This window comes from Hyla sarda, chromosome 4 (assembly GCF_029499605.1).
Source record: "Hyla sarda isolate aHylSar1 chromosome 4, aHylSar1.hap1, whole genome shotgun sequence".
Taxonomy (NCBI): domain Eukaryota; kingdom Metazoa; phylum Chordata; class Amphibia; order Anura; family Hylidae; genus Hyla; species Hyla sarda.
The window spans coordinates 383,673,632-383,695,576 of record NC_079192.1 but is presented as its reverse complement, the minus strand read 5'-3'; the positions used below and the strand labels follow the sequence as shown (position 1 = coordinate 383,695,576).

General features: G+C 44.2%; 1 long non-coding RNA gene across 1 annotated transcript; it reads left to right on the top strand.

The window, feature by feature from the left end:
* Positions 1-12,461: 12,461 nt before the first annotated feature.
* On the top strand, positions 12,462-15,211 carry LOC130267358 (uncharacterized). The gene is made up of 3 exons (XR_008843154.1): positions 12,462-12,718; positions 13,163-13,322; positions 14,974-15,211. It is a non-coding gene; the product is annotated as an uncharacterized LOC130267358 (long non-coding RNA).
* The last annotated feature ends 6,734 nt before the right edge of the window (positions 15,212-21,945 follow it).

Sequence of the window (21,945 nt, the reverse complement as noted above, 5' to 3'; positions counted from 1 at the left end):
AATTTACATCTATCATTCGCTGATGTTTTCCTGAAACTGAGATTAGTAATCTGAGAGGAAAGAAAACTTCGAGGTTGCAGAAATGCCGAGTCATTTGACTAATGATATTGAGAAAGAGCGGTGCATCTGGTGTCTCCCTCCTCCCTCCTCAGATCCTGCAGAGAAGTAACACATAATGTGATGCAGAGTGAGCCGCAGGAGAGGATAGTGAAGGTCACCGGGACTGTTCCCCGATGCCACTACTGACGGGGGAATCTACTGCATTAATGAACCACGGTGTCAGCGGAAACAGTGCCAACGTTACTGCAGGGCAGGCTGGTGCAAAGGACATGGGCCTAAATCCAGACATCCTTCCCCTTTATTGCTTCTGCAAGCTAAATGTAGGTCAGGTATCATCCTGGAAGACATGCGGTTATAGCGGTGTAGTAATGTCTATTGTGGGATCCTGGAAGTTTATTTTTCCCTGTAATTAGGATTATCAGGGTACTATGAAAGCCAATGGCAAAGATTATACACATATGTTCAGAGATAACAAAGCATTATCATTCTTGACCGATCTTCTTGCATGGTGGCCCAGTAGTTAGCAATGTTACTTTAGGGTTGAAATCTGGAAAACACTATGTAGATGGTTCCTATGCTCAAAGGCAACTTGTTAAATTGACTGGTCAGAAGGCCTTTTGCACTGGGCAATGACTGTTCCTATGAACATTGGCCCTTGTAAAACATCCTTGCAGTTTTCTTACTCAAAGGGAGAAGCAGGTCCCACCCTTTCATTCTTGTTCCGTTTGTGGTGGTGGTTGGGGGGGGGAGGCGGGGTTGAGATGCAGACTATGCCGCAGGCGCCCAGACATGGACAGTCAAGGATGTTGATAGGGAAAAAGAGAAAAGCAACCACACAAGGAGCCTAGTGCATTATCTTTTGGACAAAGAAGTGTGTTAGGATAAGTATTATTGTGCTCACCTGGAGTGCAAAATTTATGCGCATATAACCCAAGTATTCTGGGTACAAGTGCCGGTTCTCGGAGGAGGTGCAGAGCCGTGGGGTAGTGGGTAGGAGCTGAAATCCGTCCACAAGTAGTGTAATGCCAGAAGTAGAAAGAAAAACCCCCTGTAGGCGCAGATTGCTCCGGAGATGACAGACAAGAAGATATCATTTTTAAAAAGAATATCTTTTTATTGAGAGACCAATGACGCGTTTCGGGTACAACCCTTCCTCAGATTGGTATGACATGACAAAGTTCTCAGAGGGTATATATACACAAGCAGACTCAGAAAAAAACCGCTAGAATTAGGCGGGTACAATTAATTAGCATAACATATAAATCAAATATACATAAGAAAAAAATATAGTGGTCACACAGATTAGGGTACGGGGAATCAATAATCATAGGCGCACAGGCACACCCTAATCACCACGGCTGCGGCCCGCTGCTGCAGGACTTTTTTTTTTTTTCTCAATACTAAACCCCAGCCCCACCGGACATCCCCGACATCACCCGCCCGACATCACCAACGCCAACCAACAAACACCCCCCCCGCTCGGCGCCCCAACCGCTATTACACATTATGGAATACGGTCCCTACACTGACTGACCTTACATGCCGCCCGGGGCCGCTTTAAGAGCGCGGGGGCTGATGGGTCAGGCTAGGTGACTCATGGTGCGCAGTGCCTGGAGCCCGCACACGCGCACTGTGTCTGGAGAGCCTGCACAGGAGAGGCCCGCTGCCAGTGCAAGGACAGTCCGGCTTCAAGGTCAGGAGAGGTCATGTATGGCCTGCTGCCATACATGATGGGGATGTAGTCCTGAACTGTGAGCCTACATTATGTAGGCTCACAGCTCAGGACTACATCCCCATCATGTATGATTGTGACTGTCTATTATATGTAGGCTCACAGCTCAGGACTACATCCCCATCATGTGTGATTGTGACTGTCTATTATATGTAGGCTCACAGCTCAGGACTACATCCCCATCATGTATGATTGTGACTGTCTATTATATGTAGGCTCACAGCTCAGGACTACATCCCCATCATGTGTGCTTGTGACTGTCTATTATATGTAGGCTCACAGCTCAGGACTACATCCCCATCATGTATGATTGTGACTGTCTATTATATGTAGGCTCACAGCTCAGGACTACATCCCCATCATGTGTGCTTGTCTATTATATGTAGGCTACATATAATAGACAGTCACAATCATACATGATGGTAATGTAGTCCTGAGCTGTGAGCCTACATATAATAGACAGTCACAATCATACATGATGGGGATGTAGTCCTGAGCTGTGAGCCTGGGCATGTGTGGTGTGGTCAGTGCATACTGGGAGTTGCATGCTGGGAGTTGCAGTTACTACTGTAACGCCCAGCATGCCCTGATACAATCTCGGTCTGCTCTGCAGCTGTCCCAAAATTTGTTTTGTTTCAGCAGCAAAACCATAGACTTTATCAGCCTGATACAGTCTATGGTTTTGCAGTTGACCCAAAACTACAACTCCCATTATGTTGCACTATACTCCTGAGTCCTGGGGAAGCAATGCATTAATTTTGGGACAGCTGCAGAGCAGACCAAGATTGTATCAGGGCATGCTGGGAGTTGCAGTTACTATCTGTAATGCCCAGCATGCCCTGATACAGCTTATGGTTTTGCAGCTGACCCAAAACTACAACTCCCATTGTGTTGCACTATACTATAATATAGGTTAAATGGTGCTACATGCTGGGGGGAGTTGAAATTTCCTTGATCCAGATTCCAGCCTATATCTCTGCAGCTGAACCGAAACTACAGCTCCCCCCAGCATGTAGCACCATATAACCTATATTATAGTATAGTGCAACACAATGGGAGTTGTAGTTTTGGTCACCATATATTGTATCAGGGCATGCTGTATATATATATATACATAACACGCGTGTGCGGAGTGAGTTTGTGGTTTAGGGCGCACGCCTATGTCAATAATAATACATAACTGAATGAAAAAAATGGACTTTGAATGAAAAATATATTTAAAAAACGTGTAAAGAAAATCGTGGAATAACGGAAATGACATTTCAGATGATGTAGAGACTTGGCCCGCACGCTAATAGATTGACAACATCTCGTGTGAGGCTCGAGAGGGAGGCTTGAAGTATTCAACTTTCCAGGATGCAGGAAAAAATTCTATTGTGATATAAAACATGTGGGAAAGAAAAACGGAAATAAATAACCATAATAAAGACAAGTAGATACATAGTGATTGGATACTTGAAACCATGTGACCGCCCATTTATAAAATCTGCCGGGATCTTCAAATACAGTTCTTCTACACATCACAGTATTCCATTCATCCATTTCACTTGGTCTTTATAAATCGTTCTCATCAATATCCATTCTTAAAGTTACTGTACAACCGGTCATTTGGAATCATGTGCTCATTTATTTATATAAAAATATATTTCCCCCTACATACCACATCACTCTAGTATTTCATCTATTTATTCCACTAGGTTTATTATGTAACTTTGTCTTTATTATGGTTATTTATTTCCGTTTTTCACAAGGGATCTTTTTCTGCATTCTGGAAAGTTGAATACTTCGAGCCTCACTCTCGATCCCTATTCAAACACGAGATGTCAATCTATTAGCGTGCGGGCCAAGCCTCTACATCATCTGGAGTGTCATTTCCGTTATTCTGCTATTTTCTTGATACGTTTTTTATATATATTTTCCATTTTTTCATTCAGTTATGTATTATTGATTCCCCGTACCCTAATCTGTGTGACCACTATATTTTTTTCTTATGTATATTTGATTTATATGTTATGCTAATTAATTGTACCCACCTAATTTTGGCATTTTTTTTCTGAGTCTGCTCATGTACATATACCCTCTCAGAACTCTGTCATGTCATACCAATCTGAGGAAGGGTTGTACCCGAAACGCGTCATTGGTCTCTCAATAAAAAGATATTCTTTTTAAAAATTATATCTTCTTGTCTGTCATCTCCGGAGCAATCTGCGCCTACAAGGGGTTTTTCTTTCTACTTCTGGCATAGTCAAGGATGTTGGTTGGGGCTGCTGAATGGGAACCAGTAGAGGTCTGTCCCAAACTATGCGATACAGTGCCTCAATGCCCTGGGTCACCCAATTGTATTGTTTACTGTTTACACATTAAAGAGTTATCCCATGTAAAGCATTTAGTACCCGTTATATTATAGGTGGTAAATGTATGATTCCTGAGGAGCCCAACCAATCATAGAATAGGAGCCCCTATTTCTCAGGAGTTTGAAAGAAGCAATGGACGTGCACGTCACCTACCATTCCCTTAAAGGGGTACTCCAGTGGAAAACAATTTATGTTAAATCAACTGGCTCCAGAAAGTTAAACAGATTTGTAAATTACTTCTATTAAAAAATCTTAGTCCTTCCAGTATTTATCAGCTGCTGTTTACTACAGAGAAAGTTCTTTTCTTTTAGAATTTCTATCCTGTGTCCACAATGCTCTCTGCTGACACCTCTGTCCATGTCAGGAACTGTCCACAGCAGGAGAGGTTTGCTATGGGGAATTGTTCCTGCTCTGGACAGTTCCAGACATGGACAGAGGTGTCAGCAGAGAGCACTGTCGGTAGACAGAAAATAAATTAATCTTCCTCTGTAGTATACAGCAGCTGATAATTACTGGAAGGATTAAGATTTTTTTAATAGAAGTAATTCACAAATCTGCATAACTTTCTGGCACCAGTTGATTGAAAATACATTATTTCAACTGGAGTACCCCTTTAATTTCTATAGGGATCAATTGTTCTTGGTCAGCTTAATAAAGTGTAAATGGAGCAGCAGGGCACATGTATGTTCACTGCTTCCTTCATACATTTTCTCACTGCTTGACCCTTCACTTGGAACTAGAGATGAGCGAAGTTACAGTGATTCGATTCGTCACAAACTTCTCAGCTCAGCAGTTGCTGACTTTAGCCTGCATAAATTAGTTAAGCTTTCAGGTGCTCCGGTGGCTGGAAAAGGTGGATACAGTCCTAGGAAAGAGTCTCCAGCCCACTGGGGCACCTGAAAGCTGAACTAATTTATACAGACTAAAGTCAGCACTGCCGAGCCGAGATGTTCGTGACAAATGGAATCACTGTATCTTCACTCATCTCTACTTGGAACCTTTACTGTAGTGATCAGTGAGTGTCCAGTGGTGAGAAAATAGTGATCACTATAGTAAGCAAAGGATAGCGATCATGCAACAAAAGATAGGTGAAATACACTGCTCAAAAAATAAAGGGAACACATAACCCCTTAAGGACGCAGGGTTTTTCAGTTTTTACATTTTTGTTTTTTCCTCCTTACCTTTTAAAAATCATAACCCTCTCAATTTTCCACCTAAAAATCCATATTATGGCTTTTTTTTTGCGTAACCAATTCTACTTTGCAGTGACATCAGTCATTTTACCCAAAAATCTACAGCGAAACAGAAAAAAAAAAAATTGTGTGACAAAATCGGAAAAAAACACGCCATTTTGTACATTTTGGAGGCTTCCGTTTCTACGCAGTGCATATTTCAGTAAAAATGACACCCTTATCTTTATTTTGTAGGTCCTTACGATTAAAATGATACCCTACTTATATAGGTTTGATTTTGTCGTACTTCTGGAAAAAAAATCATAACTTCATGCAGGAAAATGTATACGTTTAAAAATGTCATCTTCTGACCCCTATAACTTTTTTTATTTTTCCGCATATGGGGAAGTATGAGGGCTCATTTTTTGCGCCGTGATCTGAAGTTTTTATCGGTACCAATTTGGTTTGATCGAACTTTTTGATCACTTTTTATTCATTTTTTAATGGTATAAAAAGGGACCAAAAATACGTATTTTTGGACTTTTTAATTTTTTTTCGTGTACGCCATTGACCGTGCGGTTTAATTAACGATATATTTTTTATAGTTCGGACATTTACGCACGCGGCGATACGACATATGTGTATTTTTATCTACACTGTTTTATTTTTTTAATGGGAAAAGGGGGGTGATTCAAACTTTTATTAGGGAAGGGGTTAAATGATCTTTATTAACACTTTTTTTTTTTACTTTTTTTTTTGCAATGTTATAGCCCCCATAGGGACCTATAACACTGCACACACTGATCTTTTACACAGATCACAGGCGTGTATTAACATGCCTGTGATCAGTGTTATCGGTGCTTGACTGCTCCTGCCTGGATCTCAGGCACGGAGCAGTCATTCGCTGATCGGACACCGAGGAGGCAGGTAAGGTCCCTCCCGGTGTCCTGTAAGCTGTTCGGGACACTACGGCGGTCCCGAACAGCCCGACTGAGCCGGGATAGTTTCACTTTCGCTTCAGACGCGGCGGTCAGCTTTGATCGCCGCATCTGAAGGGTTAATACAGGGCATCACCGCGATCGGTGATATCCTGTATTAGCCGCCGGGACCGACCCGATATGACGTGGGATATATGTGACCCCGCGGCATATCGCGGGAGCCGGCGGAGGACGTAAATATACATCCTTCATTGTTAAGGAGTTAAACAACACAATGTAACTCCAAGTCAATGACACTTCTGTGAAATCACACTATACACTCAGGAAGCAACACTGATTGACGATCAATTTCACATGATGTTGTGCAAATGGAACAGACAACATGTGGAAATGATATGCAATTAGCAAGACACCCCCAATAAAGGAGTGGTTCTGCAGGTGGTGACCACAGACCACTTCTCAGTTCCTATGCTTCCTGGCTGATGTTTTGGTCAATTTTGAATGCTGGCGGTGCTTTCACTCTAGTGGTAGCATGAGACGGAGTCTACAACCCACACAAGTGGCTCAGGTAGTGCAGCTCATCCAGGATGGCACATCAATGCGAGCTGTGGCAAGAAGGTTTGCTGTTTGTCAGAGCAGTGTCCAGAGCATGGAGGCGCTACCAGGAGACAGGCCAGTACATCAGGAGACATGGAGGAGGCCGTAGGATGCAACAACCCAGCAGCAGGACCGCTATCTCTGCTTTTGTGCAAGGAGGAGCAGGAGGAACACTGCCAGAGCCCTGCAAAATGGCCTCCAGCAGGCCACAAATGTACATGTGTCCACTCAAACGGTCAGAAACAGACTCCATTAGAGTGGTATGAGGGCCTGACGTACACAGCCCAACACCGCGCAGGACGTTTGCCATTTGACAGAGAACACCAAGATTGGCAAATTCGTCACGGGCACCATGTGTTCTTCACAGAGGACTCTGTAGGTGGGTGTAGGTGTCAGCTTACTGTATATCTGGGATGTTTGGATCTTACTGCGGTGTAATTTATATTAGACTTGCAGCCTAAGAGATGAATGCAAGATGAAAGGTGATCTTTAGGATAGAGGACAAGTGTCAGATCGCGGGGGTCCAACTGCTGGGACTCGGCTCTCCTGAATGGGGCGTGCACTCATGACAATCCGAAGGAATATGTTGAACTGAAATGTGGAGTGCGGTGACAAGACAATGCAGAGATAACCGTGCCGTCCACTCTTGTTTGTGCAGTCAGGAAGAGCTTCACTTCCTCATTTTTTGTATTTAGTGATAGGAATAGAAAATAAGCACGAGGGTTTCTTTGTTATAACTTGTCCAAAGCTAACATGAACAATCACATGTGCATATCACAGTTTTATTTTAGACCACTTCATTGCACAACCTAATGTCATGTGACTTATAAACATCAACCTTTACCATATTTTGGTTCAACAGCCCTATTGTTTCCCATTGCTGCACTCTCTGTAGATCATTAAAAAAAAGGTCTTAAAGGGGTACTCCGCTGGAAAACATTTTCATTTTCATTTTAAAATCAACTGGTGCCAGAAAGTTAAACAGATTTGTAAATGAATTCTATTTAAAAATCTTAATCCTTCCAGTACTTATCAGCTGCTGTAAGCTCAACAGGAAGTTTTTTTCTTTTTGAATTTCCTTTCTGTCTGACCGCAGTGCTCTCTACTGACACCTCTGTGCATTTTAGGAAATGTCCAGAGTAGGAGCAAATTGCCATAGCAAACCTATCCTGCTCTGGACATTTCCTGACATGGACAGAGGTGTCAGCAGAGAGCACTGTGGTCAGACAGAAAGGAAATTAAAAAAGAAAAGAACTTCCTGTGGAGCATACAACAGCTAATAAGTATTTGAAGGATAAAGATTTTTAAATAGAAGTACCGTATATACTCGAGTATAAGCCGACCCGAGTATAAGCCGAGACCCCTAATTTCAACCCAAAATCCCAGGAAAAGTTATTGACTCGAGTATAAGCCTAGGGTGGGAAATACCTCATCCCCCCCTGTCATCATCCAGACCCCTCATTAACATCCTCATCATCATCCCCTTGTCATCATCCCACACATCCCCCCTTCATCATCCCCTTGTCATCATCCCACACATCCCCCCTTCATCATCCCCTTGTCATCATCCCACACATCCCCCCTTCATCATCCCCTTGTCATCATCCCACACATCCCCCCTTCATCATCCCCTTGTCATCATCCCACACATCCCCCCTTCATCATCCCCTTGTCATCATCCCACACATCCCCCCTTCATCATCCCCTTATCATCCCGCACATCCCCCCTTCATCATCCCCTTATCATCCCACACATCCCCCCTTCATCATCCCCACCCCTCTTCATCATCCCCACACCCCCCCTTCATCATCCTCTTCTCATCATTCGCCCTCAGTGGTCTTCAACCTGCGGATCTCCAGAGGTTTCAAAACTACAACTCCCAGCAAGCCCGGGCAGCCATCGGCTGTCCGGGCTTGCTGGGAGTTGTAGTTTTGAAACCTCCGGAGGTCCGCAGGTTGAAGACCACTGCGGCCTTCAACATCATCCAGCCCCCCTTTCACCCCCTTTAGTTCTGAGTACTCCCCTCCGCTCGGCGCTGGTCCGGTCCTGCAGGGCTGTCCGGTGAGGAGGTGGTCCGGGCTGCTATCTTCACCGGGGGCGCCTCTTCTCCGCGCTTCCGGCCCGGAATAGAGGCGTTGCCTTGACAATGACGCAGAAGTACGTTGGCAATGAACGCACCTCTGCGTCGTTGTCACGGCAACGTGACTATTCTGAGGCCGGGCCCGAGGCGCTTAGAAGAGGCCTCCCCGGTGAAGATAGCAGCCCGGAACCACTATCCCACCGGACCACCTCCTCACCGGACAGTCCTGCAGGACCGGACCAGCGCCGAGCGGAGGTGAGTACTCAGAACTAAAGGGGGTGAGAGGGGGCTGGATGATGTTGAAGGCCGCAGTGGTCTTCAACCTGCGGACCTCCGGAGGTTTCAAAACTACAACTCCCAGCAAGCCCGGACAGCCGATGGCTGCCCGGGCTTGCTGGGAGTTGTAGTTTTGAAACCTCTGGAGGTCCGCAGGTTGAAGACCACTGCGGGTGGGGGAGTTCACTCGAGTATAAGCCGAGGGGGGTGTTTTCAGCACGAAAAATCGTGCTGAAAAACTCGGCTTATACTCGAGTATATACGGTAATAGAAGATGATTTAAAAAAATGTTTTCCAGCTGAGTACCCCTTTAAAGTGGTATTCCAGCACTAAAAACGTATGACCTATCTGCAGGCAGGGTCGGTTTTAGGCTTAGCGTGGCACTGGGCAAAATCAAAAGAGGGGCCCCAAAAGTCGTAATAGTGCACTAACAAGATTTGTACATTTTTTGGTCACTTCAAATACCATAAAAAATATCTAAAAAGCAATTGAAAAGTCCCATCTAAACAAAAATGGTACCGATAAAAACTACAAATCACAGTGCAAAAAATCACCCTCATACATACCCATATACAGAAAAATAAAAGAGTTATAGGGATCAGAATAGTACAATTTCATATTTTTTGTATAGTTCCCCCACATTAGGTTGGCAGCATAGTTCCCCCACATTAGGCTGGCAGTATAGGTCCCCCCACATTAGGCTGGCAGTTTAGTTCCCCCCACATTAGGTTGGCAGTATAGTTCCCCCACATTAGGTGCAGTATAATCCCCCCCCCCACATTAGGTGCAGTATAGTTCCCCCACATTAGGTGCAGTATAGTTCCCCCACATTAGGTGTAGTGTAGTTCCCCCACATTAGGTGCAGTATAGTTCCCCCACATTAGGTGTAGTGTAGTTCCCCCACATTAGGTTAGCAGTATAGTTCACCCATATTAGGTGCAGTATAGCTCCCCCACAGACATACAGCCTTCAGCTATATACAGTGTAGGCTGGAGGCTGTATATCTGTGCACTGCCTCCACTTCAGTGCTCCGTCCACCGCTCCTCCGGTCCACCGGAGGAGTGGTGGTCAGAGCATCCTCCTCCTCGATGCTCCACTCCTCTGTTCCTACGGGCGCAGACAAGGGACGTCAGTGATGTCCCTGCGTGCGCTACCTCCCGGCGGCCCCTGCGTTTTTAAAGTTAACGTGGGGCCGCAGAAAGGTAACCGGGACATCCTTGTGTCCCAAAAAGATCTTTCGGGACACAGGGATGTCCCGAATGTGACGGAGCTTCTGCGGGCTGCTGCGGGCCCCCCCCCCCCTGGGGGATGGGGGTCCTGGACAATTGCTCGGATTGCCCCGCCCTAACACCGGCCATGTCTGCAGGATCCCAGGGGGTTAAACCTCTGGGACCCCTAGGGTCTTTATAAGCAAGCCCTGAATCTATCTTTGCTAAATCAAGTGGTGGATTGGCACACTGTCCCTTCATAGTTTATGGGAGTATATCGCTCATTTGGTCACCATGGCAAGATTTTTTGTCTCAGTCGATCCAAACTCCTATGCAAGCCCAGACATTTAGGCCGATCTGAATGATAACACCACCCCCCGCCCCCACCCCCTCTTCCCTTTTGCATCTAGTCTCCTCAGGTTTTTAATTTTTGTTATGAAGGTTTTTTTTTCCATTTATTTCTGTGATCTTTTGTTTTTTCGATCTGACAGCGCAAACCAGCCAAAGAAGGAGCATTAGCTTGTTGTTCGGCTGATCGCTGGCCCTTGCAAGGACAATTATCGGGAACGAGCATTTCTAGGAACTCTCATTTGCCCAGTAATCAGTTGCCCATAGCAACCAATCAGATCGCTTCTTTCATTCTTAACCCCTTAAGGACTCAGGGTTTTTCCGTTTTTGCACTTTCGTTTTTTCCTCCTTACCTTTTAAAAATCATAACCCTTTCAATTTTCCACCTAAAAATCCATATTATGGCTTATTTTTTGCGTCGCCAATTCTACTTTGCAGTGACATTAGTCATTTTACCCAAAAATGCATGGCGAAATGGAAAAAAAAATCATTGTGCGACAAAATAAAAAAAAACACGCCATTTTGTAACTTTTGGGGGCTTCCGTTTCTACGCAGTGCATATTTCGGTAAAAATTACACCTTATCATTATTCTGTAGGTCCATACGGTTAAAATGATACCCTACTTATATAGGTTTGATTTTGTCGCACTTCTGGAAAAAATCATAACTACATGCAGGAAAATGTATACGTTTAAAAATGTCCTCTTCTGACCCCTATAACGTACGGGGCAGTATGAGGACTCATTTTTTGCGCCGTGATCTGAAGTTTTTATCGGTATGATTTTTGTTTTGATCTGACTTTTTGATCACTTTTTATTCATTTTTTAATGTTATAAAAAGTTACCAAAATACGCTTTTTTGGACTTTGGAATTTTTTTGCGCGTATGCCATTGACCGTACGGCTTAATTAATGATATATTTTTATAGTTCGGACATTTACGCATGCGGCAATACCACATATGTTTATTTTTATTTTTTTTTACACTGTTTTATTTTTTTTTATGGGAAAAGGGGGGTGATTCAAACTTTTATTAGGGAAGGGGTTAAATGATCTTTATTAACACTTTTTTTAAACTTTTTTTTTGCAGTGTTATAGGTCCCATAGGGACCTATAACACTGCACACACTGATCTCCTATGCTGATCACTGGCGTGTATTAACACGCCTGTGATCAGCATTATCGGCGCTTGACTGCTCCTGCCTGGATCTCAGGCACGGAGCAGTCATTCGTCGATCGGACACCGAGGAGGCAGGTAAGAGCCCTCCCGGTGTCCGATCAGCTGTTCGGGACGCCGCGATTTCACCGCGGCGGTCCCGAACAGCCCGACTGAGCAGCCGGGATACTTTCAGTTTCACTTTAGAAGCGGCGGTCAGCTTTGACCGCCGCTTCTAAAGGGTTAATACCGCACATCGCCGCGATCCAACCGCTGGAAGCACCCTAGTTGGGAAACACTGGTCCACACGATACGTTATATCGTATGGATGACCATTTACCTTCAACCAAATTTTCCAAAACTGTTTAATTCTTTGACAGGGCGAACCTAGACTCACAGGCCCAGATATATCAAACTGTGTGAGAGAAAAAATTTTGTGATTTAGCCACCACAACCAATCACAGCTCAGCTAATGAGCTGAGGTAAAGTGAAAGCTGAGCCGTGATTGGCTGCTGTGGAAAAATCACTCTATTTTATCTCACACAGTTTGATAAATCTGGGCCACAGTCTTTAAATGCACAAGATTTCTATCTGGCTGATTGATCAATTTGGCATAACTTAGGATTGTCTAGTCTTATTTTAGTTGGCTTTTAAACCAGGACATTTGGTGCATATTTATTATTATTATTATTTTTTTTTGCACTTCGAGGCCACACCAGTTTTTACCCATTCTATGCCTGTTTTGCCAAACCCACCTAAAGAGTGTCTAGAACTCATAATAAAGGTGTAACAAGTCAGGTAAGGCTGGTTTCACACTACGATTTGTAACTACGGTTCCCGTATACAGCTGGAAGGAGGGGGCGGGCTTAATCACGGCGCCCACACTCAGCCGTATTCGGAAGCCGTATTTAATGCATGTCTATGAGCCGACCGGAGTGAACCACAGCCTCCGGTCGGCTGCTTTTTCAGCCGTATGCGGTTTCCTGACCGTAGGCAAAAACGCGGTCGACCACGTTTTTGCCTGGGGTCGGGAAACTGCATACGGCCGAAAAAGCAGCCGACCGGAGGCTGCGGTTCACTCCGGTCGGCTCATAGACATGCATTAAATACGGTTCCCGAATATGGCTGAGTGCGGGTGCCGCAATTAAACCCCGCCCCCCTCCTCCCAGCCGTATATGGGAACCGTAGTTACAAACCGTAGTGTGAACCCAGCCTAAGACAGATTTCCTTTTTTGTCTGCAGCGCCGGCTTCTTAAATTTAGCAGTCCAGCCACGGCTGCAGGAAATAATGAGTGACGTCCCTGACGCCGCACAGAGGAGCTGGCAGGAGACGTCACTCATCATATTATCCACACAGCCCACAAGACCCCCCACATTAGCTGAGCCTGCTGAGCGTGGCCAGGTAAGGAAATATGAAAAATAGAAAAAGCAGGGGGGATCTAATGTGGGTGAACTATACTGCCAACCTATTGTGGGGGAACTATACTGCCAACCTAATGTGGGAGGAACTGTACTGCCAGTATAGCAGTATGTGGGGGAACTATAGTGCCAGTATCGCTTCCCAACATTAGGTTGGCGGTATAGTTCCCCCCCACATTAGGTTGGCAGTATAGTTCCTGCACATTAGGTTGGCAGTATAGTTTCCCCACATTAGGTAGGCAGTATTTTCCCCCACATTAGGTTGGCTGTATATTCCCCCCCCCCCCCCACTAGGTTGCCAGCATAGCTTCCCAACATTAGGTTGGCGTTCCCCCACATTAGTTTGGCAGTATAGTTCCCCCACATTAGGTGTGCAGTATAGTCCCCCCACATTAGGTTGGCAGTATAGTTCCCCCCACATTAGGTTGGCAGTATAGTTCCCCCACATTAGATTGTAGTTCCCCCACATACTGCCAACCTAATGTGGGGGGAACTATACTGCCAATCTAATGTGTGGGAACAATACTGCCAACCTAATGTGGGGGAACTACACTGCCAACCCAATGTGGGGGAACTACACTGCCAACCTAATGTGGGGGAACTATACTGCCAACCTAATGTGGGGGAACTATACTGCCAATCTAATGTGGGGGGAACCATACTGCCAACCTAATGTGGGGGAACTACAACCTAATGTGGGGAGAACCATACTGCCAACCTAATGTGGGGGAACTACAACCTAATGTGGGGGAACTATACTGCCAACCCTATGTTGAGAAGCTATACTGGCAACCTAATGTGGGGGGGGGGGTGATATACAGCCAACCTAATGTGGGGGAACTATACTGCCAACCTAATGTGGGGGAACTATACAAAAATATAAAATTGTAGTATTCTGATCCCTATAACTAAATTTTTCTGTATTTGGGGATGTATGAGGGTCATTTTTTGCGCTTTGATTTGTAGTTTTTATCGGTACCATTTTTGTTTTGATGGGACTTTTCAATTGCTTTTTAGATATTTTTTTATGGTATTTGAAGTAACAAAAATGTGCAAATCTGGTTAGTGCACTATTACGACTTATGGGGTCCCTCTTTTGATTTTGCCTAGGACCACGCTAAGCCTAAAACCGACCCTGCGAGATCTAGCCACACCTCATGATCCCCAGCACTCCAGCTCCCTCAATGTCATCTACCGGTAGACGGAACACACTCCTTTTTTGGGACTCCGAATAAATGGAGCGCGTGCGGTCTGCAGGACACATTCCTCTCTGAAAGCTGGGGCCCATTCAGTAAGTCATGGAGGGTCCCAGTGGTCGAACCCCCCATGATCAGCTACTTATCCCCTATTCTGTGGATTTTGGGAGAAGTTTATTTGTTGCTGGATTTCTGTATCTACTAGACAATGATACAATTGTCACCATTCATATGTCCACCAGATGGCACTACAGTGCTGCAGCAATATTATTATAACTGCTTTGGAATTTCAATATAACTACTTAAAATTATATGAAGATAAAAACAAGGATGGAAATACAATAGGCACAAGTTGATCATGGTGCAGCTTTATCACTTTTTCATTGGTTTGAATACATTGGTCATTATGTTTTTGTTGTGTTTATTTTTTCTTTGCAGGTATGTGACAAGGTGAAATGGCGCACCCCTGGTCTTTCAACAGCATTGAGGCTCAGAGGGCACAGTTGGCACAGTTTCCAGTTGACTAAAACGTTATGATGCTCTGAACTTTATGTAGATTTTTTTTGTTTTTGTTATTTTGTGCTACATTTTCGATTTTAGTTTTTTTTTGTTTTGAAAAACAACATCCTGTATATTATCACAGATTTTTGGAACAGAATATCAATTCACATTTAGGGTATGCTCACATAGTAAATTTTCATGTGGATTTTAGCAAGTATTGTGCCGTGTGAATTCCTATAGAAATCACATCCTAATATTATTAATATGCTCTGTAGTTTACATAATGATCATTATGTTCTACATTCAGAAAAAAAAAACATGACAAAAATAAGTTTCTGTGTCAGATCAGGTAGCCAGGACAAGGTTAAGCCCCATTCATGGGTAAACCCATAGCAAAATATGCTGCATACCAAGTGAAAATCCATTTCAGAAATCTCAAGGTACGCCTCATATTTCTGCTGAAAAATCTGCATCATATGTGTTGTTTGAACATGCCCATATTGGGGGACATTTATCATGGTGTGCAGAGTATTTTTTTTTTGCTTACTCCGGGCGCACTAAAAGTTGCATGTGCGCCTAAGCACTTTTTTGTAAGACTTTTGAGGGCACGCATAAAGTAGCAAAAACCCTTACCTAAGCAACTTTCAGTGGTCGAGTATTTATGATATGCAAAGGTCGCACGTATGCAGAAATAAAGACATTGCAAACCCCCTTCAAAACGTCGTAAACCAAAGCCAGGTCAGACCTGGCTTAGAAAAATGGCATTAGACAGCACTTTTTAACCCCTTCCTTCTGGGGCTATTTTTAATTTTTGCACGTATCTTTATTCTTTAGATCCGTACGGTTACAAGGATACCTCATTTATATAGGTTTTAGTTTATTTTACTGCTTAATTAACACGGTTTAATTAACATTATATTTTAATAGTTTGGACATTTATGCACATGGCAATACCACACATGTTTAGCTTTTTTTTTTTAATTTTTCCATTTGAAAGATGGGAAAGGAGGGGGGGGGGGGTGATTTAAACTTTTACTATGGAAGGGGTTAATGCATATTTATTTACTTTTTTTTCTTCTTTTTTTGTTTTTACACTTTTTTAGTCCCCATAGGGGACTATAACATGCAAGCTCTAGATTGCATATACTAATCAATGCTTCTCCATAGGAGAGCATTAATCAGTGATATCGGGTACCGATCAGACGGCAGGGAAAAAGGTAAGAAATCTCCCCCTGTCCTCTCAGCTGATCGGGATGCTGAGGTTTTGCCGCAGCAGTCCCAACCAGCCCACTGTGCTAGTCGGGAAAGGAATTAACCGCTTTTTCAAAGTTGATAGCGGCATCTAAAGGATTAATGCCAGACATCAGCCCGATCCACAATGTCCCACATAGCCGTGGGTCCCGGTTGCTGACCAGGACCCACCGGATATGATGCGTGTTCACCTCCTGAGCGCTCGTCATACAGCGGGAGCCCACCGTGAACGTACATATACGTCCATTTACGGTAAGGGGTTAAAAAGTCGCAAATGTGACTTTTTATGCAAAAAGCTCTGCTCCCTGGCCACCTGCCTGCTAGTTGTTGCAAGACTACAATTCCCATTTCGCTCTTACAGTGAGTATATCCTGGGAGTTGTAGTCTTGTGACAGATAGTGGGGGTCTCAGATGCGGGCGGCTGCGAAGCAGTGACAGCCAGCTCACAGGAATGTGAAAGTACGGTACTGTAATATCATATTTCCCAGCCGGAGCCATGTTCGGCCAATCGGTCCGGTAACAATGGTCCTCGCCCACCCTGGTAACGTCAGGCTGAACAATGCCCAGGAGCTCCTATGCCCAGGAGCGACATTTTTTACACTCTGGGTCTGTTGGTACCGGCTCTTCCTAGTACCCCTGTGGCAGTGGATATTGAGGTAATAACTGGGGGTTAGGACTTCCATTTTTTGGGGTGCTAACGCTAAGCCCCAGCTTTGTAATGGACTCAGTCTATAGGACAGCTTCCATTATTAAGCCTGTAAAGTAAAAAAAAAAAAAAAAAAACACATGTTAAAAAAAATACTTTTATTCCAAAAAACACTCCCCATAAACCCTTGTTAACCATTTTATTAATATTAAACCAAAACAACTGAATCTTAAGTAGTCCTCTGCATACACAGATCTGAAATGAGAAGAAAAAAAATATACACAAAAAAGTGGCTTAGTAAATTAGGGGGAAAACGTGAAGGAAAATATGATTTTATATATATTTATATATAAATATGAGAGGAGGTGGTGTTGCAAAGTGGTGTTCTGAAGTCATTTATCAGTTTTTGCTAAAAAAAGAAAAAAAAAGTTGTGTTTTAAAGCGATTTATTTTGTTTTTGCTTATGTGAGCCAACTTTATCAACCCCCTGTGTTAGTATGATGTCACACATAAGCAAAAAAAATGACTTCAGAACTCACTTACCAAAGCATCGATGATAAATCTTCATATATCTTCATATATCTTAAAACGTGATTTTCCTGAATGTCCTCATTGCATCTTAATCAAAATGGTTCATACATATTCCATGGGTGTCCTGCATGTTAGGGTACATACAATGCATTCAGAAAGTCTTTAGACTCTTTCACTATAGTCACATTTTGTTATGTTGTGCCTTTTCCTAAAATAAAAAGATATAAAAAATAAAAATTACTCCCCCCCCCCCATAATTCTGCACTCAGTACCCAAAATGCCATAGACCAAACAGAAATTGAAAAGCTTTGATAACTTATTTAAAAAGTAAACACTTAACTATTGCATTCACATAAGTATTCAGACTCTGGTGGGAACATTTTTTTTAAAATCAACTGGTGCCAGAAAGTTAAACAGATTTGTAAATTACTTCTATTAAAAAAATCTTAATCCTTACAGTACCTTCCAGCTGCTGTATGCTCCACAGGAAGTTCTTTTCTTTTTGAGTTTAATTTCTGTCTGACCACAGTGCTCTCTGCTGACACCTCTGTCCATGTCAGGAACTGTCCAGAGTAGTAGCAAATCCCCATAGCAAACCTCTCCTGCTCTGGACAGTTCCTGACATGGACAGAAGTGGCAGCAGAGAGCACTGTGGTTTGGTTTTCATCCAGATATAATGCTGTAGGGATGGGTATTGAGCAGGTAAGAAGCAGTGCCCTGTGTCCTCAAGACATAACACTTTGAATTGAGCCCCAAAAATGTAATCTTGGTTTTATTAGACCAGAGAATCTTGTTTCTTACAGTCTGAAGGATATATGGAGCACAGCCAGGGTGACAATTTGGTTCTTTTTTGCCTCTCTTACCAAGGCCCTTCCTTCCTGATTACTTAGTTTTGTTGAGTGGCCAGCTCTGGTTGTTCCAAATTTTTTCAATTTAAGAATTATGGAGGCCACTGTTCTTTTGGGAACTTTCAGTGCAGCAGAGGTTTTCTGTACCCTTCTTGAGATCTGTGCCGCCACACAATACTGTCTCTGAGCTCTACAGGCATTTCTTTCTACCTCATGGCTTGGTTTTTGCCCTGATATGCTGTGAGACCTTATACAGATATGGCGAGGTTGTATTCCTAATCATCTTCAATCAACTGAATTTACCACAGGTGAATCCCTTCCAGAAACATATAAAAGATGGTAATTTTTGTAAAGGACGTGAACCCTTTATAGTTTTTTCTCATTAATAAATGTACAAAAAGGTTTAACATTCCCTTTTTATATTCTCAATATAAGATATTGAGTGCAGAATAATGATAAAAAAAATAAAAATGTTTTTTCTACCAGTACCAAGTGTTATAGAGGTCTTCCCGAGCTCCTGAAGTGTTGAGAGCTGGAAGGCCTCCTCACTACCCTTCATATCCCTGCTTGATTGACAGTCAGCTGGAAGCTGAACCCTATTTCCAAACTTGTATGTACAGCTCAGAACTAGATTTGAATACATAACTACCTCCTTTCTTATCAGTTTTTATTTTCTAATTGTCGAAACTAGTGTCTGCAGGTTACTCTGGGGTGGGGGGTATTTAATTGGCTTACAAAAGTTGTTGCCTCATTTACAAAAAAATATTTTAACAATTCTCATCACTTCTTCAGAGTGACATGAAAAGTGGAAAGAATTAATTGGGGGAGCGGCATGGCCTGCCTTTGCATGTCAACCGTAGTATAATTTACACAAAAAAGGTTATTGAAAGAGCTTTATTGACCATTCAGTCATTATAAATCATACAATAAACTACAATCACACAAAGCATGACAGCACAATACATAGCACAGGTTTCCTAAGCCATACATCGCACAGCATGCTACACTAACACTCCGCTCAATCCTGAAAGAGAAAAAAACACCAAATCAAAATAACCAAACAATACAATCTGTGATTGGGGGAGAGGTGAGGGGCTATGGGGGAGGGGGCATGGGGGGATGAAAGATTATGGGGATAGGAGAGGGGTCTCCACTCCTCTTTTTCATCTATGCCCTTGCTGTCCAAGATGGCATAGTCTCTCAGCAGGCTGTGTATGAACCTGCGGCAGTCCGGGACAGACATGTTCTCCCTGTCGATGACGAGGCAGTCCCTGGTCAGCTATACAGTGTCCTTACAACAGTTCATAAGGAGACAGGCTTCCTGGATGGCCTCCATGTTGTGGACCCCTGACCGTAAAGCACTGAGTGGTACGATAGGCAGTTCCTGGACACAGAGTCTCTCAGTTCAGGTTCCTGGGTGTTCAATAGACCCTGTGCAAAGGGGCGCTGCCAAAAGACATGCAAAGATGTTTTCTCCAAGAAGGGGCACCCGGGGAAGTACTGGGTTCGGCACAGGTTGCGGGCATGCATGAACAACCATAATGGCCATCCATGAAAAGTTCTTATGTCCATTGGTTAGCCGTGCAGAAGCCACATTGGCCCAAACTGTCTCTGCCCTGACCTCAGGGAGCCCTGGAATGAGCTCCAACAAGTCTTTTGCTCTGATGAGCTTGTAGATGGTCTTTGGCTTCCACAGGGTGGGCTTCAGTCCCTCCCGACAACATCCCTGTAGAACCAGGGGGTGTTACATTTGTAACAGAGGGAGAGGTCCCACTTGTCCCAGCTGAGCTCCCTCCAGAGGGGCAAAAGAAACAAGCGAGACATGGACCTGTCCGCTAAGCCAGTCTTTTTCAACAGAGTCAGCTGCACGCTGACACATGCAAAGGAAGCCCACAGCAGAGTAGGGATGTCAGGGACGCCCTTCCCACCCTTGTGGGGCTCATTGTACATCACAGTCCACTTGACTCTGTCGATTTTGCCCCAGATGAAGCAAAACACAGTCCAGGTGATGGTGCTGCAAACGGTGGTATGGAGGGCCAGGCCTGTGCGGTGTACTGTACTGTAGCACAGGCAAAACTTCACTCCACTGGACAAGTATTTTGCCCTCAATCGAGAGCTTTCTGGAACTACACAGTCTGATTTTAGAGTTAATCTTTGCCAGTCAGTTTTGCCTAGACTTGAGGGCCGCGCCTTCCTTCCAGAACCAGACTAAGAGGAATTGGATGTAGTCTGGTTTAGCAGTGAAGGAGGCGGAAGAAGCCAGGTGCCATTTCCCAAAGAACATAGCCTCCGACATTCCACAGTCTCAAAGTCCTCGCAGGTCTGGATAAGTGTGGTCAACGAATGCCGATCGACGCAGAAGACGGTCATGTCATCAATGTAGAGCAAGCACTTGACCTCATAGCGATCTAGTACCGGTGTGGTCATCCCTCTGATCTCTCCATTCTGCTGGATAGACTCTGCAAAGAGCTCTATAACACAAACAAAAAAATGACCCTGGAAAGAATGGGAAATGGGTCGCCGGTCACCAGCACTGTGCTGCAAATGTCAAGATACATAACGTTAACATATGAGCAAAACATCTTCCCCTTACCCATGTTGCGCAAAGCCCCACCCATGAATTCATGAGAAACACGTTCAAACTCCTCCTGATCCAGACTGACCAGGGCGGCTCAGGCATGGCAGTTCTGAATGTAATGGACCGTGTCTCTCACAAGGGCAAGGCAATCGGCGATCCAGTGGCCTAGGAGGCTGCAGGTCTGGTCCAGGTGGACATTCTGCCTGATGACAGATTTCAGCCTGTTGGCCAGCGCCTTGGCGAGGATCTTGTAGTCCATGTTAAAGAAAGAGATGGGATGCCAATTTCAAGTCACATCTCTCTCCCTTCCGCTTATACAAGATCATGATCATTACTTCCCTCAACGACGAAGGCATTCTGCCCCCCACCACCATCTCCACTAGGTCTGGACAGATTAGGTCCCCCAGCACGGGCCCTACTGGGCTTTAAGGATTTAGCAGCAGAGAGCAGCTCCTCCACCATCAAGGGATCTTCCAAGACCTAAGCACCTGTAGAATCAACAACGTTAGTGATACATGACAGGAACCTCTCGTTGGCTTCGCAGTTGGATGACTTTGGGGCATAGAGATTGCAGCAGAAGACCGTGACGATCCCCATCACCTCCTCCTTGCCCCTCCGCGTGTCTGGTCTCATCTCGCATCTCTGTCAGGGGCATGTGGCCAGCATGGAGCTTCCAGAAAAATAAAGAGTTACACTTCTCACCCTTTTCTAGGTCCTCTACCTTGGAACGAAAGACGATTTGCTTGGATTCCTCCTCAAAATGCCTTATTAAGCTCTTTTTGGTCTCTTCTAGCTCCTCCCTGACGTCCCAGCCGCACTGGAGCAGGTCTTGCAGTGAACGCAACTCGTGCTGAAGTTTCCAAGTCCCATTTCTCACATGCCTGTTGTCTGCTTTTTGCATGAAAAACAACAAAATTTGACTTAAACATACACCCACCAATCACTAATAAAGTTAAAGAAACATTTATCGTTACGCAAAACAATGTAAGCATCTCTAAGTTCCTCCATGATCTCCCTCTGTGCCAACAGGGCACAATTCAACTTCTAGGAGCCTG